Source organism: Monodon monoceros, unplaced genomic scaffold (genome assembly GCF_005190385.1).
Source record: "Monodon monoceros isolate NGI ecotype Baffin Bay Population unplaced genomic scaffold, NGI_Narwhal_1 Super_Scaffold_3, whole genome shotgun sequence".
NCBI classification, from domain to species: Eukaryota; Metazoa; Chordata; class Mammalia; order Artiodactyla; family Monodontidae; genus Monodon; species Monodon monoceros.
The window spans coordinates 42,745,481-42,761,986 of NW_021703780.1; the positions used below are offsets into that span (position 1 = coordinate 42,745,481).

Here is a 16,506-nt window from a genome sequence, read left to right on the forward strand (position 1 = left end):
CCATTAGCCTGGAAATGTCCACGTTAAACAGTAATTTCAAAAAATTAGCTACAGGCGCTTCTGCATTAGGTGTCCTATAATTTTCCTCCATGTGATAAAATCTGAAAGGCTGGCTGGGTGTTTCTATTTTCACCAGCTTCTTTGGAGACTTTCCAGTGTTAATTAGTGTTGATAGCCTCGCCCCCTCACCTCTGGCCTGTGCCCATCGATCTTTACAAAGCTGTGATCTACTTAAAGCTCTTCAAAGATCCTTCCAGAACCCCTGCTGGGATGGAGATTTGCTGTAAGCTCCAGGTCTTTCTCCATGTAAAGGATTTTGAAGCAAACATGAAAATTACGGAATCCCTCCCCTTCTGAACTTGGACATGCCCGAATTATGTTTACTGAAAGGATTTCAGAAGGTGCAAACCAAGCCTGGAGATGCTCAGGAAAGGTGAAAAATTCCAGGTGAGCTTGGATACTCACCTTGGTCTCTAAACCAGCCTGTGTCCCAGACCCTTTTGAGCCCTTGGAGTGGTTGTTTATCAGAAAAGGAGTGCACCCAGGGCCTGGGCAGGAATGGGTGAGAAGTGTCCTAGAGACTAGGAGTAGATGTTGATAAAGTATTTCTCCTTCTGGGATAGCAACAGTAATTCTTATCATTATAAATGATAAGTATTATCATTATAAAAAAACGTGTTTGGAGCACATGCTGTGTACTCTAGGCATTTTTCTAAGTGTTTTCCATGCATTATTTAATGTGATTCCACAAATACCTTAGGAGTTAGGTATTATTGTTTCCCCCTTTTTACAATTCACTCTTGCTATGATCTTCTCATTTAAAATAATTACCACAGAAAATTATATATATATATGTATATATGTGTGTGCATATATAAAGAAAACCATTAGTTGATATTGAATTCAATGAAAATCACCCAGAGAGGACAAACTGTTTAACCTTAAGTTGTACCTTTAGGTGAGAATTACTCAAAAGTCATGCAAAAAAAAAAAAAATTCTACTCCAGATACAGAAGTTACCAATCTTTTCAGAGTAATATATCATGTGGTTTCAAATACGTGCATGATTGGCCCTGCCTTGCACCCAGAAAGATGTGCCGGTTTTCTTAAAATATTTATTCAGTCACGACTGTGGGGTAGCCTCAGTCCATTCTCCCACCTTGGAAGAAAAGGGAACAGGTCCCTAAAATCAATGGCATTTTAGCAAATAAACTCTTGCTCTTAACACAGTTTATTTTGGCAGCATAAACACTTTTGTGTATACTCGTATTGTACAGGGACCCTCTACCATCAGAAAAGGAGACCGTGTTATGTGAGTCTGTGCAGCTGTTGGGAGGAACACAGAGGTCCTTTAAATGTGGAGATATTGGTTAAAAAAATGCATGTGTGTCAATGCAGGCAGCATCCATCAACGTCCCCAACAATTGCTCATTGGGAAAACTTGTTGCTTTCTTACAAATATGAAAATGGCCACCGGCTTCCCAAATGCCACTTCACTCTGTCCTAGCAGAGAAAGAACTTTCAAATAATCAGAGCAGTAAACCTTAAACAAATAAGCGTATGGGTTTCTCTTTTAAATGCAAACTTACAGTGGCTCCATGCCAGAGTCTATATTTCTTAGAAAAACTATATCACTGGCATAAATGAAAGAGGCAGTTTGATTTGTGGTTGGAGTAGTTTCCATTCTACTTCCACTGTAACAAATGTATTAATTCAGCTCAGACTTCCTCCTTCTGGCAGCCCTTTTGCTGTAAAAAGAGAAATTAGAAGTTCCAGCCAAATACCATACCTTGAACTGACCCACCTCAATACATAAACACTTTTACAACATGTTTATTCAGGTGTAGCACTTGAAATTGGTTTAAGATGTTTCCAGTGACAGAGAGTGCAGCAAAAGAAAAAAAAAAAACAGAACTGAGAAACTTGACTGTGATGGAAGAGAATAACTGGTGATCTGTTCTTTAAATTTTGGATTTTTTTTTCAGTCTTGGAGCACAACATAAAAAGTATTTGTTGAGCTCTAAGTTTGATGTTTTAATGAAGTGATAATTTAACAGGAACAAAATTTTTACTTGTATACATGGATGACTGCAGAAATAATTTTTAATATATGATCTTTCTAATACTGAAATAGGTTGCCACACGATGGCCATGAATGGAATGCAGTAAAATCAGTTTTCCGTTCATTACAATACACACTGACCCTTTTCCAGTTAAATAAGCATTGAACCCAGAGTTCCAAGTTTCCTTGGGTTTGCAAGAGGATTCCTTTTGTTATTATTCGAAAGACTTTCAATATTTTCATTTTTATCTGTGGAGAAAGAAGGCTGCTCTCAAGATTTATATTTTAAAAACTGTAAAGATGTGTGTGTGTGACAAATATGGGTTTCTTGGGCTTTACAAAGGTAGATATTGTGTGTGAAGCAAAGTCCCCTTCAAAGCAACGTGAACTCCCTTTAAAATAACTTTTGATATTATTAAGTTTCCTCTTGGTTTCCTTTCCACTTCAGCAATGATGTGACTATTAAGGTTCCATAAGTTCATACTTACTCAGTGGCTCTTGATCTTGAGCTACACTGTGGAAGCATTAACTATATGACCTTGTCCTTCAGACACATTATACCTCCCTTGATTATGTTGACTGAACCTTTTGAATAGGGCTGAACAGTTATTTTTCTTAGAAGTACTAATAGAAACCCAGACTATATTGCAGGTATTAAAAATAGTGACTATTTTGTAAAATCTATTTAACAGTGTTGAATTTTATTATTAAAGGTACAGGATGTTTTAGATACTGCAAATATATCAGTAAAGAAACCTACCTAAAACATTTTGATTTAGGAAAACTCTATGTAGGTGTGTATTACTGTGGTTTTATTTTTCAAAGCTAATCTTCATTTTTGACTTATTAAAAAAAGTAGGTAGGAAACATATATACATTAAGGATTGAAAATACAGTGGATAGCAGATACAAACTATTATATATAGGATGGATAAACAAGGTCTTACTGCATAGCACAGGGAACTATATTCTGTATCCTGTGATAAACCATAATGGAAAAGGATGAAAAAGAATAAATATACATATGTATAACTGAAAAAATAAAAAAGAATATACAGTGGAAATAAACATAACCTGGAGTAATAAAAAGAGCATTAAAATAAAAGGGTGATAAGGGACACCAGCTTGAATCCAAGCTTAATCATTTTAAGATTCAGACAAGTTTAGGCATAGGTAGAACATGGGTAAGCTAAATTCACCAGGCATATATTAGGAAGAGAATAGAAAAACCTGAAGGCAGAGAACTCATCGGAAGGAACAGGTGAACCCCTAGAGTACAGATTCAGAACAATGTCCCAGTGAGTATAAGGAAGAGGGATTTTGAGTCTGTAACTCAGTGTTCCTTCTGGCCTTTCTCAATGTTTGCATGATTAACTTCTTAAGAACCAGGGGATTCAAGAAAATCTAACAGACCTATTTTTACCCAAAGTCTTTGTAAAATCCTGGGAGGGCAAGGGAGCCCTACTTTGGAGTTTGGTTAATGGTGTGATACAAGTGGTAGCCAAATATTCTTCCTACTTCAGAAGAGTGGCTTCCAAGTAGCTCCACAATGGTACAAGATGGCAGCACCAGAATGTAGGTAGGTCCAAGATGAGCTCTTGTACCAGCATCAGCTTCAGAGAGTGGTAGCAGTTCAAAGGCAAGCAAAGCAGCAATTTCATGGCATTGGGAGTTTTAAGGTGGATAAAAAACTGTCCCAAAGTGAGAGGCAGGGCAAGTGATGGGACGAAATGGTCCTAGAACAAGAGGACACTTCCCTTGTGTCACATCTGACATTGTACACTAGGAAGACGGAAGGGTAGTGATCTGCTAAATGGGTGGGGTGAGAGCAAGAGAGGGAGAAGAACTTGATTGCTGGGAGTCAATTCAAGTTTAAATACACATGGGATCTCCCACACAAATGGGAGAGGAGATAGAAAAGGTTCTTTGAAGGATATACCAGCATTCCAGTGATTTCACTGATGACAGCTGGACCCAAAGAAACATGGTGCCCAATTATCCCAGGTTTCTGTATCACAGAATTCTTGAATCATAAAATAAAAGGGTGATGAGAAAAAATATGGGGGTCCAGAGTCTGATACGGGCAGAGGTATCATCTCTTGCATTTATGAAAAGAATGCCTATTAAATCTTTCCATGTGAATGTTGTTAGAACTATTCCTATCCTGGCCATCTTGTTTTCATCTCGAAATTACTCAACAGGTACTGAGGGAAGAGAAGCAATGTGAGAAGCAAATATATGGGCATTTCTCAGTTTTATTAACGACAGAATGAATAAAGGTGGGGTTAGGATGGTATCATCTAAAGAGATAATTATTCTTTTCACACAGGTATCAAGAAGATAGTATGTGAGGCTGGCGCTTTGACTTACACATTTTGCCATAACTGAAGATGGATTCAAGACATCCAGATCTTCTCCTCTGATCCTTATGACTTTATATAAGCCTGGGGGGTCAGGGTATTATATTCACATCTGCCTAAGGACATAACTAAGTGTTTTCAAATTTAGAATCATCGAGACAGTAGGCTGGCAAGCCAAAGAGCCATCCCCAACTCATTAGTTTTGTATTTCAGACCATTCTTTTCAGAAAATGTGACTTTCAAAATGTTTATTTTTTTAAAAACAGGGTTATTAAAGGAGCCTCTGACAAAACAACTCTTTAGAGACATGTTGATGTTATAAGGACAAGTGGTTCCAAATATGAGCATTTAGTTTCCTTCCAGAATACACAATTTGAAAAACATTCACTTGAGGATTTATCAGAGTCTAAACGTTGATATCACTATAAGATGTTAGCATAAAATCCACTGTTTTCTTTCCTATAAACCCACAGTATTGAACACTTAACCCAAAACACCTGTGATGAAACTTGTGCACAAATTACCTATTCTTCATTTCGAAAGACGCTTACAGCATCCTTTGTGGACTAGTTCACAGAAAACAAGTCACTGCGCTGTTTCTCATTCACATATTCTCTTGCTCTTTGCTTAGTTTCAATCTGTGATTAAATCTGATTCTGGTACTCTTAAATTATAGTTTCCGTGGCTCTAAATTATACTGGAATCGTACCCTTTTTAGAAACAGATGATTTAAAATGTGCAGAATTCTCTATCCGGCATATAGACTAAATCATTTTTATATCAGATTTTAAGGAATGTGGGGGAGATAGAATTTTGTCTACTTAAATTCCATATATGTTTTAACTCAGTGAAATCTTAAATTAAGCAAATTGTAATCTTTCTATGAATTTCAACTATGTCAAACTTTGATGAAAAATTTGCATAGTTTCTAGTTTTATAGTAAAAGCACAGACCTACTGCCAGATATTTGAAGTATCATAAATAAAATTTTACATTCCTGCTCAGAATTTTCCTAATTTTAAGATGGTTTACATTGCCTTACAATCTCAAACGAAAACAATGAAAAGCTGGGATTTTAAACTATTTCAGTGATACTGAAAACTCCCAGTAATGTGGTACTGGTTAAAAAATATATTGGTATTGAACTTCAGAGTACAAGGTAGTTAGATTTTTTTTTAGTGATTCTTCATGGTGATTCTGGGCTTCTGTTTAACAAGCCAGACTCATCATGCAATTTCTTTGCTAGATCTTTTCATTTTCTTCTTTATCCCAAAATTTAAAAGAGTAAATTAAAAAATAACCACTTTGTTCTATATAATTATATGTTGACAATTATACAGTCATTATTAAAAAGTAACAGGACTTCCCTGGTGGTCCAGTGGTAAAGAATCTGCTTTACAGTGCAGGGGATGCAGGTTCAATCCCTGGTCAGGGAACTAAGATCCCACATGCCGAGGGACAACTGAGGGACAACTATGTCCACACACCACAACTACTGAGCTCATGCACCTCAACTAGAGAGCCTGCATGCCACGAACTACAGAGCCCACACACTGTGGAACCTGCACTCCACAACTAGAGAGAGAAAAACTTGCACTCCACAACTGGAGAGAAGCCCATTGCCACAACAAAAGATCCCGCGTGCCTCAATGAAGATCCCGTGTGCCGCAACTAAGACCCGACATGGCCAAAAATAAAATAAAATAAATAATAAATAAATAAATACAAAAATAAAAAGTATCAAAAACAAAAGAAGGGTCAAGTGTAATAACATGTGTGAATAAGGATAAGATTCTGTAGCTGATGATAGAGAAGAAACATTGGGGGTATGACATCCACAGAGGGCAACAGGGGACCATGTCCTGACGTGCTAACATGAATGGGGGTTTGAGTATTATCTGCAGACAAGAAATGTAGTTACAATTCCTGGTAACTTCCTGGTAACACTGCAATAGAAGAAATTCGTTTTTCTCTAGGATTGGGGTATGGGAAGGATAAAGTTTAAAGGAGGAAGAGATTTTTTAAAGAGTTTCCATTCTTTCTAAATTGTTTATAGAAGGGATTCTCATTCCCTGCCATCTGAGAAAGTCATGGGGATTAGTAAAGAAATTGGGATATTTGGTCAGAAACACGGGTATGATGGCTCAAAGCGTGATGGGGGGAAAATGCAAATAGTTGAGAACTGTAGCTCAAGAAATTTCTGAAAGGTGGGGTGGGGGGTTGCCTGGAGGAAGAAAGGCCAAGAAACATAAAGGAGCAGGGCCAGAGGTTTAGGCCTTGTTGGGGAAGCTTTCCAGAATATTCAAATTTTTTATTGAACTGAGGGTGGGGCTGAGATGATGGAAAAGGATTAGTCTCCTTCCATGGGATGTGGTCTGAAATGTGGAGGCTTACTGTCTCAGGCGTGACAAGTCCCACAAATGCTTTTTACCGGGGCCCCATTTTCAGCTAGTGGAAATATGAATCTCAAACTAGGAATTGTAGTTCACCTTCACATAAGCACTTACTTACTTTTTAATAGCGCCTCTCTTTATATAGAGAGCCTTTCCCCTGAGGCCCTATGAGTTTTACAGACATCATCTGTCACATGCCCCCAAAAGATTGGTTAGCTGTTGATCTTACAGATCTCATTTATTTTAAGAAAGCAGAAACATTCTTTTCACAAAACCATGGGAAGAGTGAATTATTTTTAGTCTCTTTTCCAGTTATTATGTGACTTCTTAAAATAAAAAAATGTGTACACACACACATATACTTCTTTCCTTTAAAATCACAGGGGAGTTAAATAAAACTATAATGAAAGCAGGGTTTCAGCAGAAATCAAGCAAAACGTCTTCAAAAACTATTTTTACGTGTTAAGATATCAATGAAGAAAAGCTTTTAGACGTCAAACTCATTTGAGTTTGTTTCATAGCAGTGAAACTGATTTCAGACTCTGCATTTTATCTCTAGTGGATTAAAGTAGACTTTGCAACGAACGTAATGCAGTTACTTGGGAAATTTATGAGTGTCTAAAGGATACATTCTTTTTTATCAGCTTATATGATATATTATTCAAAAAGAACTTTTATCATACAGAAAAACATAGTTCATTAAATGTTTGACCTTCCCTTTCAATTTGATACATGAACCTGTGAAATGATCATAAGCTATGTCTAGAATCTTTAGAATAGTCAAGGACTACCAAAATGGAGGAGAAATAAATCATTTTGACACTTAATAAAGAGAAAGAGTGAAAGGAATTAAAAGGTGTTTTCCAAAATACATAGTGAAGGCCTGATACTGAACACGTAATGTATATACCATGATAAGTGTCTACTTTTTGCCAAAAAAAGAAAAAAAAGTGGAATTAAGACATTTGGGACTTAGTTCTTTCCTTCACATATGAAGATTGGATCACAAAACATTCTTCTGAGCAAAGAGAAGCAGAATCTTTCTTCACTTTTTCTCATGTCTCTGGCAACAGCAGAATGTGAGCTGGCCTGCCCCACATAAGGGACCAAGTGAGACCTCACGCCACTATGATTTCATGGTGGACCCCAGAGCAAAAGCATCCTTCTGACCTGTCCACATGCAAAATAACTGTTGGGTTCCCAGGGTGTTTACCTTTTGGTCATCATGGGTCAGAAGCAAATCTGATCTCACAGCCTAAATAGAACTATCATGTTTCTATCAGTTTATCACCTCACAGAGAAATCATCTGAATACCTCCACTCATAAATAGAGCTGGTACCCAAAAGTCATAACAAGCAAGCCTTTCAAAAGGATCAGGGAAATTGGGATTTGAGAAGATGAGCCAGTTCAGTCCTTCTGAAGTTAAGAAAGAAGCAACAGCTGCCATTTTGAAGCTTGGTAATTTATCAGTTGTTTTACGTACATCATCTTATGTACTCCTCCCCAAAAAACAATGGTTACATTTTTAAAATGAATAAAATAAGGCTCAGAGAAGGGTCATGTTTTTAACTCAGCCCTGTCGACCCTAAGTACTACCCTATTCCTTTAAGTACACAGAGTTCCCCTTTGTTAGAGATTGTTTAGGGCTGATGCTTTCCTGTTGGGTCTCTGCTCCCCACCTTGAAAAGATTGGAGGAATCCATCCATCTCCTGGCTCTGGCTGTGATACACACATTGTGTTTGTCAAGGACACTGTGGTAGCTGCTGGTTTTGTGATGTTTAAGGTCAGACTTTCCTTCATAACTGGGAAGACCATTCAACACTCCTTCCAACCATGACAACACAGGTGGTCCCCCCCTACTTTCCACTTCCCTCAAATTGAAACTTGACAACTTCAACTACAGAGAAGTTGGAATCCATGTTCAAGGAGCTGAGACATGTAATTTCCCTATCAAGGTATTTTCCGTCTAATTTCAAGTTTTGATCCCCACTTATAATATATACTGTTGGCTTTGGCGGGTAGATGCTTTGGTTTGTTTTGGCTTTCCTTTGTCCCTGTGAGTCTACACCAGTTGAGTCAAAGTTTAGCCTCAGCACCAGTGACTGCTGATGCCTTAAACGACTAAAGGCTCTCTCTTCTTCCCATTGTGCTCTGTACTCGTGAAGCAAAACCAGCACTGCCCTTGTTCTGCAATATGTCTTTAAGAAATATGTTCAGCGATGTTAAACTTATAGGGGAAAGAACAATGGAAGAGACGGAGTTAACTCCGAACGATGAGAATACGGAGAATCTCATATTCTGCATGGCCCCAAATCAATACTACCATGAACATATTTACCCCTCAGATCATTAGTCAAAGCAGAGTTAGAGCCTAGAATAGAGAATATAACAAACAACAAAAACTGGAATATGTTTCTGACCTTGGGATTTGTTTGGCAAGATGGGTGCTCCACAGTTACTGTTTTGAATTAGGGAAAATCCAAAACAGAAATACAGATGTCGCCAAACACTTCCATATCCCTTTTCATTAAGGGAAATCTAAAAAATGGTAAAATACCTCTTTCACCGGATAATGAAGGAGGACTAACTCCTGTTTTATCCACTTACTTTAAATCATTGATTTCAAAATTCTTTTTCATGTATGTTTTTAGGTTGTGATGCTAAAATTTGGATAAGCAAATGATGTTTACCAAGTGGCTCTCATTCACATATAAACATACTATAACTTAAAACAAGGAAGTTGCCTTTAAAACCTGGTTTTAAAACATTGTATATATAATAAACACAGTAAAACAGCAAATCCAAGTTTTCCAATTTATTACTGATTATATTCTATAGTCAAATCTATTTTTAAAGAAAAACCATTTTCTCTCTACCAATCATTATACAAAGTTAAACTAGGCTCTAGAGGCCCATTTCAGAGTACCAACCAGAGAAAAATATAATAGAGATAACAAAATGGATATAGATATTTAAAAAAAAACCTGCATCATGATTCTTCATTTTCTAAAGAACTAAGGCATCTGTAAATTACATTCAAACCATTTTGTTCAAAATATGAAGTTTTAGCAAAGCAGTTATGGCTCACCCTCTGCTCATAGGGAAACAAAGTTAAAAAGCAAAGCTAAACACAGTGAAAAATTAAAAACGTGTTTTATTTGCCAGAGATTTTTCTTTTCAATTTTTTGAGGAAAACATTACCTCAATATGTGTTCCCCAAAATACAATTCAGGGAGTCCTCTTTAGGGCTGAAAGAATACCAGGTCACCTTCAGCCTTGATGCTGGGAAAGGGGAATGGCGAGATGAGAGAAAGGATGAATTTCATCCAGACTTTTTGCAAAATAATCAATTAATATGTTTTGGAAACTGCATGCTTGACTAGCATGCAGTTTGCTGCACCGTGATTGAAACTACAAACTTGAGTACCGGTTGACACTTAAAAAGGATGGTGGGGGTGGTAGACATGAGGATTCTATGATGGGGAGTGTGGATTAAGGACAGTAAAACATAGGAGAGAAAACAGGGAAGGAGAACCTAGCAAAATACATTAGTGAGCGACACAGGGCACAAAAGGAGGGGGACATTCGTTACAGAATTCAAAATAAATTAAATTTGGCTAAATTTAATTACATGTTGAAGCTGATCACTGGAAGGAAAATAGTTACTTTCTTTCTTCTTTTCAGTCTATAAATTTATCAAATTAATGATAATTGTGTAAGGAGCTAAAAGAAATACTGAAGTAGTTAGATTTTAAAAAAACAAAAAAATATGGTAAAAATGCTGTTACCTATTGTGGGTCAGATCACAGTTAAATTCCAGACAGAAAATATAAAAACCCAAAGGTAATTACCAACAGATCCAACATAAAGTTCAATTTTGTTCTATAACAATCATTATTAATAGCACTGTCCTGTTTGGAAATTATAAAAATGCATTAATTTTTTTCAGTTTGGAATTTATATAAAATTCATATCATTTGTGAGAGTCATAGTGTATAAGATCTGGATAGGAAAACACATCATTTTTAGGTTCAAGGGTAAGATTCTTGAGCTTTCTAAGGCTAAGTTTCCTTGTGTACAAAATGGGAAAATAGTAAAGATAAAGTAGACATTCCACTTAAAAAGCTCACCAAATGGCTGGCATCTAATATGCTCAGGAAATATTAGTTTCTGTTAGTTATTAATATTATTTTGATTGACCACCACAGCAAATACATGGTTTGAATACTTATTTTATATGAACTACAGATGAACCTAGCAAATAAAACCTGAATTAATCATGAAAACTAAAAAATACGAAATATTAGCATGGAAGAAAAAAAAAGTACTGCCAAAATCAGGGTTTAAAAAAAGCAGCTATTTGTATAGACAGAAAATAATTTTTGCTAAGTTGAGTGAGTTTGAAATACATAAAGTATAGTTTATAAAAATCGTATATGACTAAGAGAATTAATAAGAACTTAGGTTGAACGAAGTAGAAATTTAACAGTGCTCCTATATTTATGTTTAGTTCTCTAGCCATGAAAGGCATATTGATGATTTTGCTCATTTTTATGCAGTGGGAAAGGAGCAAAAATCTGAGCACACTGGAAGGATCTATGTTCTCTGATGTGCTTTAAGATATTACACAAGTTAGAAAACCCATAAGTCACAGCTTACGTGGGTTTGGAAAATTAACAAATACTAATCTTAAACCCCAGAGGAAATCTATGTCATATTTATTTTCAGTAGAAATCTAGTCATTTTTACCATAAAGATAGAGGAATTCTTCTCAGTGGAAACTCTTCTGAATCATTCACATAAAATGACCAAGGCGGTTGTTTTGCTTAGGTATCTTTTTAAATCTCTCTTATGGCTTGATTCATACCAAAAAAAAAAAAAAAAAGAAAGATTTTCTTAGAAACTGACATATTGCCATAGATTTATTTATGTTTTAGTGTTTTTAAAATTCTATAGAAATATGATAGAAACAGAAGCCATTTTAAAACGTTCTGGAGAAATTTAGATTACGTTTCGTTATGATACTGAAAAATATATTGTGGCACTTAAAGAAAAAGAAAATATAATCCTACTTAAATGTTGTAATAAGAGCTCTCTAGACACCTTAATAATTATAGATGTTCAGCTATGAACTTATCTGATCCTTCACGTGATCAGTTGGGAATTTGTTTATGCCTGGGTATTACCCCACTTTGTATACACACACGCACACAAACACACACACAAATTTACCCCAAAAGATGTCTAATATTTCTTACTTGCCTTTATCCATTTCTCCATCTCTGATTTTATATAATATCTTAAGTTTTGGTTTGAATGAAACTATTTAATACCATGCTCCTTAAGATGGTACATATCTATTCACGGTACCCACTCTGAATATAATATTTATATGTGTATAATGCTTAAAGTGTAAATATATAAATTAAAATTACCTGAGAAATTATCACAGGCAATATAATAATCCCCAGACAAAAGGTCAAATAAATAGTGAATTCTTCTAGTCACACGAGCTCATTCCCTCACAATACAAATAATTACATAGCCATTAACTCCCAGGTCTTAGGCACTTTATTCTTATGCCTTCAATCTGCACTTTTTACACATTGATTTAATTTCTGGACTACAGGGAAAATTTAATTTTACTTATTCACTGTATTTATATAAGTATTTGAAGATAACTATTCTTCAACTGTCCTCCTAATTTATTCTTAAATATTCATCCAAAAGTCAAACAGGTATGCTCTAATTATCCTCAGCATTAAACATAAAGAAGTACTTCATTTATACTAATATTTACGTAAAACAAACATAGGAGTATATGTTCCTTTTTCCTATCAGAACATTTAGCAAGATATGTGATTTTTGCAGTTTCTTGGAAGTAGAGGCTCTCGTTTATTTGTTTGAAACCAATTGTCAGCACCATAAATTCAGCAACAGGGAGCCATATGGTTTTATGAACAAAAAAGACTTAATTGCTTTAAAAGATATAGTTCAGATAAGGGAAGAGAATATTATCAAATCTCAAAATATTTAAGAGATCCTCCGATAAGTGGACATAATTCAACTTTTTGAACTGAGATACATAATAATGAGAAACTGTAGTCAAAACAGCAGGACAAAAAGAAAAATATCACCCTTGATCTCTGAATTTCTTCTGCTACTTATTAGCACTATGTCAGCTGATATTCAGATTAACCAGCCACATAGATCATTTGACCCTTGAGACAGATAAATAGTCATCTGACAACACAAGGGCTTAATTTGGAAAATTTTCCCCTGAGTTAAAAAAGACTGTGTTTGGGAATCTGAGGATAACACAGCAAACTTATTTAATCAGATACTTGCATTGAAAAGCAGCAGATTCCAGGACTTACTAAATTTAAGTAGATATCACATTAAGAACTCCTCATCTCTCTCAGACAGATGCTCACATTTAATAAAAGTAAAAGAATATCAAGTTAGTAACTCACATATTAATTTAACATATAATGACATGAGGACTTTAGATTATAAACTAGATTTTTCTAATTGGGAGTATATATTCTGTAATTCGAAAGATGTCATGGAATTTTTGAAAAATCTGAGTTAAGACAGCATATTTAGAAGATACCACAGCATATTGCAATTTTGGAGAAAAATTTTATCAGTGCTTTAAACTACTCTTCACATAGTAAGGAACAATAGAAATAAGCAACAGTTCAAGGTTGTAGAAAAAGAAAACCTAATCCCATTTCTTATTAATGTAGGTGTGGCAGTTGTCAATTTGCAAGAAGGAGCCCCAAAATTCCAAGTGGAAGGGTAGAGAACATGGCAAAATCCTGGGTAATAAAAGTTTTAAAATACTCACTTTCAGTTTAATTGTACTGATAACTGAAGTTAAGACCCTTTTTATAATTTGAATAATAATGTTGGTGGAAATAAAAGAGGATGAAATTGTTGGTGCTTTTAGAAAAGCTCTGAAATATCAATATATTTATGTACATATATAATTTCTAAAAATGGAAGAGAGAAAACTTTTGTGTACTAACAAGCAAAAAAAAATTAAAAGCTATAACTTTACCCCTTTACAATGTCTGGGAAATATAGCTGCTAACCAACATGGGCTATATCCTGAGGAGGCAATAATTACAATGGTTTGTTTCCTTGACTTTCAAAGAGGTCTTCTATGATGTGTTTCCAATCAATTCATAGAGTATCTTCATTTTCTGATTTTTTTTATGGGAAATATCACTTATGTAGTGGGGATTTTATGCAATTTGCTAAAAATGTTAGCACAACATATATTAGGAGTTCTTGGGTCCCACACTTTAAAAAAGACGATCAATGTTTTTTAACCATGTTTCCTATGAGCATTAAACTACTGCTTGTAAGAAGCCATGTTGATGTGTAATGTTTGCTAATAGGTTTATGAAGCCAAATGATAGTAATTTACACTGAGGCATCTCTGGGCTGAAAATTTTTTCTGATAGTTATGTACACCAGCCTTTAATCAATTATCCTCATATATTACCTTAAAACAAGGGTCGTTACCCTTATATTCATTGATGCAGTTAGTTATCTCAAAAATAATCATGTCACTTTTTTATAAGAATAAAATTGTTGGGCCTCAAGAAAACTACCATATTAAGTACTAATAATTTGATATTCTCCAGTGCCTATGAAGACCTAGCCAATATAAGCAATCAATTGATCATGACACATATCTCTGAATGTTCATTTCTGTTGGCTTCATACCCTAGATCAGAGGTATTTAAAAGCTTCCTACCAATAATCATTTCATCAACCAAAATTATTAGACTTGCGCTTAATAACGTAACTATACACTATGCTTCCAACTCAAGATTTAAGAACATATATCAACAATCTTACCTCTCTCCAGTGGACTATCATTTGTGAATTTATCTAAAGTCTTATTAAATCATCTGTAAAATCTCCACAATGAAAGAATTGATCCTAATTTAAGGAGTACCATGTAGAGTTAAGTCTCTATGCATTTTCTTTTTCAGTTCAACTCAAACACCTTTATTCCTGTCTCACCATGTTCCGGGTACTATTGCTTAATATAGTCTCACACTGTCCTTGGAAGGTAATTACCATTACACTCATTTAATTAAGGCTATGGCTAAAATGTAAAGTATTTTGTCAGAGCCAAGATTTGAATCTAGTTTTCCTAACGATTTCTTCTTAGAATTTATATTTCCAGAATGGAGGGATCAATTCTATTTCTTTATTCTCTTTATTTAAATTAAGTATCAAAACCTTAAACTCTAAGTTATAACAATAACTATAAATTTCTTTATATTATATTTAAGCATTAATGATAATGAATTTAATTTGATAGTTTCATACCTCTGAAATCTTTTTTTCTTCCTTGATTTGGCTACAAAATTTAGTGAAACTTTGAAATCTCTGACTTTAAATCTGAATTTTTACCTTGATACGCTTGGAAATTACGCCACAACTTTGTCCAAAGAAAAATGGATTTTAGAGTCTTATTAAAAAAGAACTTTATACTGTTTCTTGGACATTGAACAATACTCTGACAAAACAACATTTTGATGACTTGAATACAAATGAATCAGAAACATACGGATTGAATTTTCCTTGACATATAAGTGGGTTTGAATAGAAAGGAAAAAGTCATTGGCAAAATTTACTCTGAGTATTGCCAAACCTAAAATGTCTGAAAACATAGGGTTTTTAAAAAGACATTCTAATGATCCCAAAAATACTATCTTTGTTTTTCCATCTCTAAATTATTCTAAAAACCCAAATTTGAAAAAAATGAATTAATTTACTTGGAAGGTTTAAACTATATAAAGCATCAAACAATGGAAAATTACACTGTTTGGGGAGAAAACCCAAGTCTTAAAAGCTAGATTAAATTGCTATCTGGGTAATAAACTCTGTGTATGTATATATATATATATATATATATATATATAGGACATATATATAGGAGATATATATACAGGATATAAATATATATATAGATATTATACTAATTACTGTAGTTTTATTAACAATTTTAATAAGGATCTAACAAGCCAGGTAATTAATATATGTTTATAATTTAGGGAACTGAACATCTTAAATTATAAGACAGACTAAATCTACTCATTTGCTGCTAAAAAAAGAGTACCTACTTTATCATAGAGGGTTATTAACCACCATGAGGGAGTGTTAGAAAATTCTGAAACTGATTTAGCACAATTGGATACAACCACTTGTATGGAATTTCTAGATTTTGCCATTAAGAAACAGCAATGTTTCCTTTCCATTTGCTTGCTCATATGTTTGCTTTATTTAGCTGAAACAGACATTTGGAACCCAGAAAATTATCTATTCTGCATGAAAAAAAATCAATAGACTATCCTTAAACTCTCCTGCCAAATCCATGGCAGTTCACTTATCAAATTTCTAAAGAGAATATTTTACAAACTGACGTACTTTCCACAGGTCCTCTGAGGAATCATGATGCTACTTTTGATTTCAACAGTCTTTTGATTTCCAAAATATATTTAGATCTCTTAGCTATTTTTTCTTTGTGGAAGTAAGATAAACAAAATTTAATAACTTATATCACTGACTCTCTCCTCACCTTATGATTGAAACGATTTTAATCTGTACCGTGGTTTGTGGTGTAAAATTCAGTGTTACACCAAATTGGTTTGGTTAATAATCAC

General features: G+C 34.6%; 1 protein-coding gene across 4 annotated transcripts in view; it reads right to left on the reverse strand.

The window, feature by feature from the left end:
- Nucleotides 1-16,506, reverse strand: part of BMP5 (bone morphogenetic protein 5) — a 119,555-nt gene that overhangs the window by 19,417 nt on the left and 83,632 nt on the right. The window lies entirely within an intron of this gene.